Here is a 7,479-nt window from a genome sequence, read left to right as displayed (position 1 = left end):
TCAGTGTTACAAGCTCTTCTTGAATGTGAAACATGAGGAGGATGTGCATACTTCAGGCTACTGATCGAACTGCATGCCCATGGGGAGTCAGCTTATCCTACAAGGCTGCTCACACCTTCTTTGGCATCTTTATTGAACAAATAAAGTGAGCTGCTGCTTGGGTATCAAATAATGGATTTGGTTTGTAGCTGGCACAGGGACCCGGTCGTTTCCTGGTTCAAACCTTGTTATCTGCTGTGTGCAGTTTGCATGTCCTCCTTTGCCTGCGTGGGTTTCCTCCATGCGCTCCAACTTCCCAAAGTGAACGTGAATTTCAAATGAAATTCAAACCCCCAGCCCCTGGCATTTAAATCCCTGATCAAACCTGCTGTGCCCACTCAATCAGAATTTCAAATGAAATTCACGTTGGCTTATCTGGAGGTTTTGTTAGCTGAACACAAGCACACAAGATGACTTCTTGTGTACATATGACAGAAACTGGTACACCAGCACTCCCATTCTATGGTTTGTATTCCCTGCTGCCAGCTGTCTGTGTACACAGTCATAGCAGGAAGAGCAGCTGCACTGACGTAAACGTGTTGGTCCACACCCAGCCATCAGGTGTCACAAACAGGCTGGTCTAGATACCTGGCACATTCCCTGCAGGCAATGCAACCATGACAAACACTGCAGCTGCACTAGTGTTGCTACTGTTTCACGGGCAGGGAGACAAGTCAACACTTAGATGAAGAATTGGATACATTAAAGCCCGAGGATCACAGCATCGGGTTTCTTCACAGACAGACAATAACAAACAAACACACACAAAAATGCTGCCATCTATATGCAAGACCCACCTCAGCTGTCCATCTGCATCTAAAGGTCAAAGGTCACTCTTTGAGGATGCCAGCATTCACATTTTGGACAGAGAAGACAGATGGTTTCAAAGAGCATCAGTGGCTGTATCCCAATTCAGGGTCTGCAGCCTTACCGGTCCTCAAGGGCCGCACTCAAAGAGGCTGGAAGTGCGAGGCTTGTAGGCTCGTGAAATGTGACGGTCTGGCCTCCGTCGTGCCGCCCAGGTTGCCTAGCAACCATGATACTAACAGCTGGAAACGTTTCATACAGCTTTGTTTGACAGAAATGAAGGAGAACATATTTAGTTCATTTGTTTCTACATGAGCTCTGTGTGATGTGATGAGTATCTGAGGCTGAGACCACAGGACTGTGAAACATGATTGTTGGGCTTCATTTCTGTGCTGAACAGTCATTTTAAGATCAGTTAGTAAATAACAATTAGCTGATGTTGTTCATGAGACTAAAGTCATCTCACTGTGGTGATGTAAATATAATATGGCCAATATTAAAGTTACTATATTAATCATTATTAGTTATTACAGCAGTGAACATGAACTCTGTGTCAAATACTGAGCCTCAGTAAAGATTCAAGTTGCATTTATTTATATTTCCTATCACCTTAAATCTTCACTCAAAGACAAGTATCTGTGACAGTGTGTATACAGATGTATCATATATAAGAGACAAATATTGTTCGTTTAATTTGTTGTCATTACTAAATGTGGCTCAGTGCTTACATACATGTGTAAAAAGCAAATGTACGAGCTGTGATAACTGTGTCTGATAGAATGAAGAGTAGACTGATATATGAAATATTCCTTTATTGGGTGAGAAAATCAGACCATGTCATAACTGCTGTAAGTCATACAGAATAGATATCAGAGCCTTAAACAGGCTGACGTCTGCTAAATGGGTCAAACTGGGCAGGAAGTAAACAAACACATAACATCCTTATAGAATATGATGTAACATATATGTCACACAGTGGAAATTTGTATTTATCTTGTATATTGTTTTTATTCTGATTTTTAGTGTTTATTTATGAGTGTCGTTTTATTTGCATGGTTTTATTCTGTTTCTATTGCATGGTTTTTAGTGTTTTATGTAACATGGTTTTTATCCACTGTGGACTGGCTGCACATGGGACAAATTAGCTGATAGGGACCACCTGCTGAGGCAGGGGTGTGTCCAGAGGTGGCCTATCAGCTGTGTAAAGACCTTTTAAAAACAGGCTAGCTGAGCACTGAAGGAGGGAGGCCCCAGACTGGAAGGTTAATGCGAGATGGCCAGCGTGACGCGGCGACCCAGTCCTGACCTCATGGAACGGCAACAGTAAGAGACGACGCTGTGATTGGCAGCAGGGCAGAGGTTTACCTCTGCCTGCATTTGTGAGCAGGGCCTCTACTGTTGTCTACTGTTGTTTAGTGAATGTAGAAAATGGTAGTTTTACGGGTTTTAGAATTGTTTTAGTAGATTGACAACATTTTATTACGTACATTTTAAGGGTGTTTTTATTTGTGCTCCCTGGCCCAGTAATAAACTGTTTCTGATCCGACCTGCTTCCTCTCTGTGCCTGTGGTATCTGACTCGCTTGTTCCCCCTTGTATTTTAAAGAATCTTTCTTTTTAGCGTGACATTCTGGCGCGACCGCTTTAGTGTCGCCGCGCGTTACATATAGATCATATATAAACAGTTACAGCAATATGATGCAACAAACACAGCAGCTACTGATCCAAAATACTCAAAGCTTCATAGAACTGAAACCAACATTTATTTTAGCTCCATTCTGCTGCTGATACAGACTTTAGGTTTCTGAACATTAAACTTGTTGCTGCCTTTCATAGTGTGTAACTTGAAGGCCCTGAGTACTCTGAGTACTTTCTCCCACACTGGAAACACTGGGATGATCACATTATGTGAACATTACCTAATAAGACTGATTCAGCACAGACAGTCATGTTAAACTTTCCTAGCAGTCCTTCACAAACAGGGAACAGTCTGTCTATTCTCTCCATCTGTCAGCTGCTGCTGGCTCTTCCTCCTCCTCTTCCTCACACACTGCTGAGTTTGTCCTGGTGGATCATCAGGGCTGCAAAGCCTCACAGATGATGTGCAGCAGTGGCTCCCTCAGTCTGTCCTCACTCTGGACACTTGCAGTCGTCACACATGGAAATCAAATGTGTGATAAGCTGCAGGATTCAAACACAAGTGTAACTTATAAACACATGTTCATACTTTTATTCCACAATCAGAGAGAAAGAAACAGAGAGAGAGTGCAGGACAGACAGACAGGTGACAGTCTCAGGTGTACACACTGCTACACAACAGCACAGAGAAGCAGGATTTAGTGTTTGTGTTATTACGAGTGTAAACAAGAAGAGTTCCAGATGGTGCAGTGGACACATGTGTGACTGCTGTGATTAAAGCATCTTTCTTTCAGCTTAACGAGTGAACCGTCAGCTCGTTCAAACACACGTTAAAGTGCGTTTGGCTCGACACCACCGAACAGAGGCAGCAATATAACATATCTCACATTAACAGTGCAGTGAATCCTGCTTGTGTCGTGATGTTCAGGACTGCAAACCGAGCAGCATCACTGACTTTCAGCTTGTTGTGTTTGTGGATATATGACTGACTTTAATTATCCACAAAATCATCACAATCTCTGTCAGATTAAGGTCGACTATATATATATATTTTAAAGTAAAGGCTTTAAAACTAAGTTAGTCGTACACATCACTAATGTCACATAACTTTGCCGACATGTGGCCAACATTAATGTTTTAATGTTCTTCGTTATTAAACATTCGCACATAAATAACTGACATCATATTCAGTACTTACTGTTAAAAGTTTACTATGCATTCTGGGATATGTTGGGCCATGAAGTCTACACTGCCACATCCTTAAAATTCAGGGAAATGAAGGACGCATTTCGAGCAGCCTTTGTATTGGGACAGCCTTTGTCGTGTCGCTGTGACGTAGTCGGCCTTAAAATGCAGCCTTTAAGGCTGCAGACCCTGAATCGGGATACAGCCTATGTCCACTGTGAACAACCATCCTTGAACAGAGGGCGGAGCTTTAACGCCCACTCACATCCTGGGCCATTTGACCTCAGGCAATCACGTGATAGGGTGGGGCTAGGTTTAATTATGGGTTCACACGAAACCTTGGCTGATTGTGACCTACACCCATTTTCACACCTTGGCTCGTGTGATTAGGTAATAAATTAGGCTCGTGTGAGGATCAACAGGGGGTCCATGACCCCCTTGGGGGACACTCCTATAAGGGTTAAAAAAATCTGGGACTCTCCTCCATTTGACCTTAGAAATGAAGAAGCTTCTTGGATGAAACGTTTTCAAGAAACTTAAAGAAGTCCTGATGCTTTTCTTTCAAAGCTCCTCAGACTACGATGAGCTGGATCACTGAGAACCTTCACATATCTACATGATGACACTTGCAACTCAAGTAACTTATTCTACTGCATGTGAGCCTGGATCATTGTTGTTTTAAGGATCAGAAAACAGATGCCTAAAAATGTGGTTTGAAACAGGACATGTGGTTCAGGTGGTACCACAGGAGGGGGGCTGCTTACTAATATGACTATATATATATGTAAAAGCACTGTGTGTGTGAGAGAGAGGTTATTGAGACTTGTAGTCAAGTCGATGCTTCAAGTGCTCAAATCGAGGAGAGAGACAGCGCTTTGAGCACTCCGGGAGAGTAGTGCTATATAAGTACCAGTCCATTTAAGCATTTAAAACCACTGCTCATCCCCTGCACACTGAGTGGAAGAGTCTGCAGAGCAGTTCTGTGAGAGCTGACTCTCTGCTCACCAGCTGTCCAGAAAAAGATGGTCGGGATTATGCTCAGTCAATATTTCCCATGTGGGAACCAGCTGTTCAGGACTCTGGGTGATGATGTAATGACAAAAACAGTAGACGTGAATTGGATCTTCATATGTATATGTGTGTGTGAGCAACAGATGGCCCAGTGAGTTCAGTCAGTTTATTCAGAAGCCTGTAATGTTATGAGAGGAAACATGCCGAACAAGTCAAAGGATAAACAGCAAGAGTTTGTTCACGAAGCGGCTTAAACAAATCTAAACTATGAATCTACACATTCCTGTTGTGAGAAAATAAATCGGTAACAAAGTAAATCACGATTCATATTTTAAATTTAGCAGCCTGTGTTTACCTTGATGCACAGTGTTGGTAGTAAGTGAACCACATTCCTGCGACGTCAGCCTTGTTAAACAATGGAGTTTTGACTGACTTTAAAAAGTATCAAAAGATTAGTTTTTCAGGAGAACAATGCTCCAAAATATGCCACAAAGTTCTCTTTGACTATAAGCTGTGTTACATGATCTTACACCCACTAACCCCCAACTAAACCCAGCTGTACAGTAAGCATGTTTGCTGTGGGCTGTGGTTCACACTCTCAAACATGTGCACATTTTATCCAGGAAACAGGAAGTGCTGTTACCATGTTGATGTTAGACACCGCAGGTAGCTTCTCTGTCTGGAGTTTGTATGTTCTTCCTCCGCCTGCATGGGTTTTCTCTGCTCCGGCTCCTTACACAGTCCAAAGATAAGCATTAGTGATTAACCTAGACTGGCCATGTGTGTAAGTAAGATAAAGTGCTGAATGGAATAAAGCCCCGTATGGGTAAGTGTGGCTTAAAGTCTAAAGTGCTTTCAGTGGCCAGTTGGACTAGAAATGTGCTCTATAAATACCAGTACATATGTTAAGCCACACAACGTCCTTTTCCAAACCTATGAAACCCATAGTACAGCACTGGTACGCTGGAAATGCTTATTTACCCGAGCCATATCTTCTACCACTGACACACTCATTAGTTTTAATAGAGTAAAAAGCAGCTGTCTGTTCATTTTGGTTCGAGGGCTTCAGGCTGCAGCATTTTATTCTGAGAGGGTGAGTTGCACACCATCTTTGCATGAAGGCCCAGAATCTGGATATTTATAATGAAATGGTGGCTTCATATATCAAATATGTTTCATAACACATATATATATTCTTTAAAAAAGTTTTGGGGTAACATGTGTGATATTTGCACAATAAGGTTTTTGTAATTTGATGTTTTTTTTTAATGTGTGCTCAAATATGGGACTTTGCAGGAGTGCTGGATTATTTTGATACTCAGCCATCTTCTTACTGGCTAAAGAAGCTGACTGCACTCCACGAGCATCTGGCAGCACAAATGAACCAGCTGCTAGTTAACGAGAGACACCCGGAATGGCTAACCGAAGGTCGGACGGTCCTGATCCCCAAGGACCCCAAGAAGGGACCGGTCCCCTCCAACTACCGACCAATAACCTGCCTCAGTACTACATGGAAGCTCCTGTCAGGCATCATATCGGCTAAGATGAACAGGCACATGGGTCAATACATGAGCGGGACACAGAAAGGAATTGGCAAGAATACCAGAGGCGCAAAACACCAGCTACTGGTAGACAGAACAATCAGCCGAGACTGCAAGACCAGACTGACCAACCTGTGCACTGCCTGGATTGATTACAAGAAGGCCTATGACTCAATGCCCCACAGCTGGATACTGGAATGCCTAGAATTGTACAAGATCAATGGGACCCTAAGAGCCTTCATCAGGAACTCAATGGGGATGTGGCGTACAACACTAGAGGCCAACTCCAAGCCCATAGCACAAGTCACCATCAAGTGCGGGATCTACCAAGGAGATGCTCTGTCCCCACTGCTGTTCTGCATAGGCCTGAACCCCCTCAGTGAGATCATTAACAAGACTGGCTACGGATACCGACTACGGAACGGAGCAGTTGTCAGCCACCTCCTGTACATGGATGACATCAAGCTGTATGCCAAGAGTGAACGAGACATTGATTCACTGATCCACACTACCAGGCTATACAGCAATGACATTGGAATGTCGTTCGGACTGGAGAAGTGTAGTCGGATGGTATCAAAGAGAGGGAAGGTAGTCAGAACTGAGGGGATTGAACTACCAGAAGGCAACATTGCAGACATAGAGGACAGTTACAAGTACCTGGGGATCCCGCAGGCAAATGGGAACCATGAAGAGGCCGCTAGAAAGGCTGCAACCACCAAGTACCTGCAGAGGGTCAGGCAAGTCCTGAGGAGTCAGCTGAATGGTAAGAACAAGATCCGGGCCATCAACACGTACGCCCTGCCCGTGATCAGGTACCCTGCTGGGGTAATAGGCTGGCCAAAGGAGGAGATAGAAGCCACTGACATAAAGACAAGAAAGCTCCTTACCATGCATGGAGGGTTTCACCCCAAGTCCAGCACCCTGAGGCTGTACGCTAAGCGGAAGGAAGGGGGCCGGGGACTGGTGAGTGTCAGCACCACAGTCCAGGATGAGACAACGAACATCCAAGAATACATTGGGAAGATGGCCCCAACTGACCGAGTGCTCAGTGAATACCTCAGGCAGCAGAAACCCAAGAAAGAGGAGGGAGACGAGGAACCATCATGAAAGGACAGGCCCCTGCACGGTATGTACCACCGGCAGATAGAGGAGGTGGCTGATATCCAGAAATCCTACCAGTGGCTGGACAAAGCTGGACTGAAAGACAGCACAGAGGCACTAATCATGGCAGCACAAGAACAAGCTATGAGTACAAGATC

General features: G+C 44.1%; 1 long non-coding RNA gene across 1 annotated transcript; it reads right to left on the bottom strand.

Moving 5' to 3' along the window:
* Nucleotides 1-1,643: 1,643 nt before the first annotated feature.
* LOC143418457 (uncharacterized) lies at nucleotides 1,644-5,427 on the bottom strand. Its single transcript, XR_013098451.1, has 2 exons — nucleotides 5,323-5,427; nucleotides 1,644-3,026 (listed from the first exon to the last, which is right to left on the bottom strand). It is a non-coding gene; the product is annotated as an uncharacterized LOC143418457 (long non-coding RNA).
* Nucleotides 5,428-7,479: the final 2,052 nt, after the last annotated feature.

The sequence above is a fragment of the Maylandia zebra genome, linkage group LG4, assembly GCF_041146795.1.
Source record: "Maylandia zebra isolate NMK-2024a linkage group LG4, Mzebra_GT3a, whole genome shotgun sequence".
Classification (NCBI taxonomy): Eukaryota; Metazoa; Chordata; class Actinopteri; order Cichliformes; family Cichlidae; genus Maylandia; species Maylandia zebra.
The sequence above is the reverse complement of the archived record's forward strand: the minus strand, read 5'-3'. Positions and strand labels throughout refer to the sequence as shown.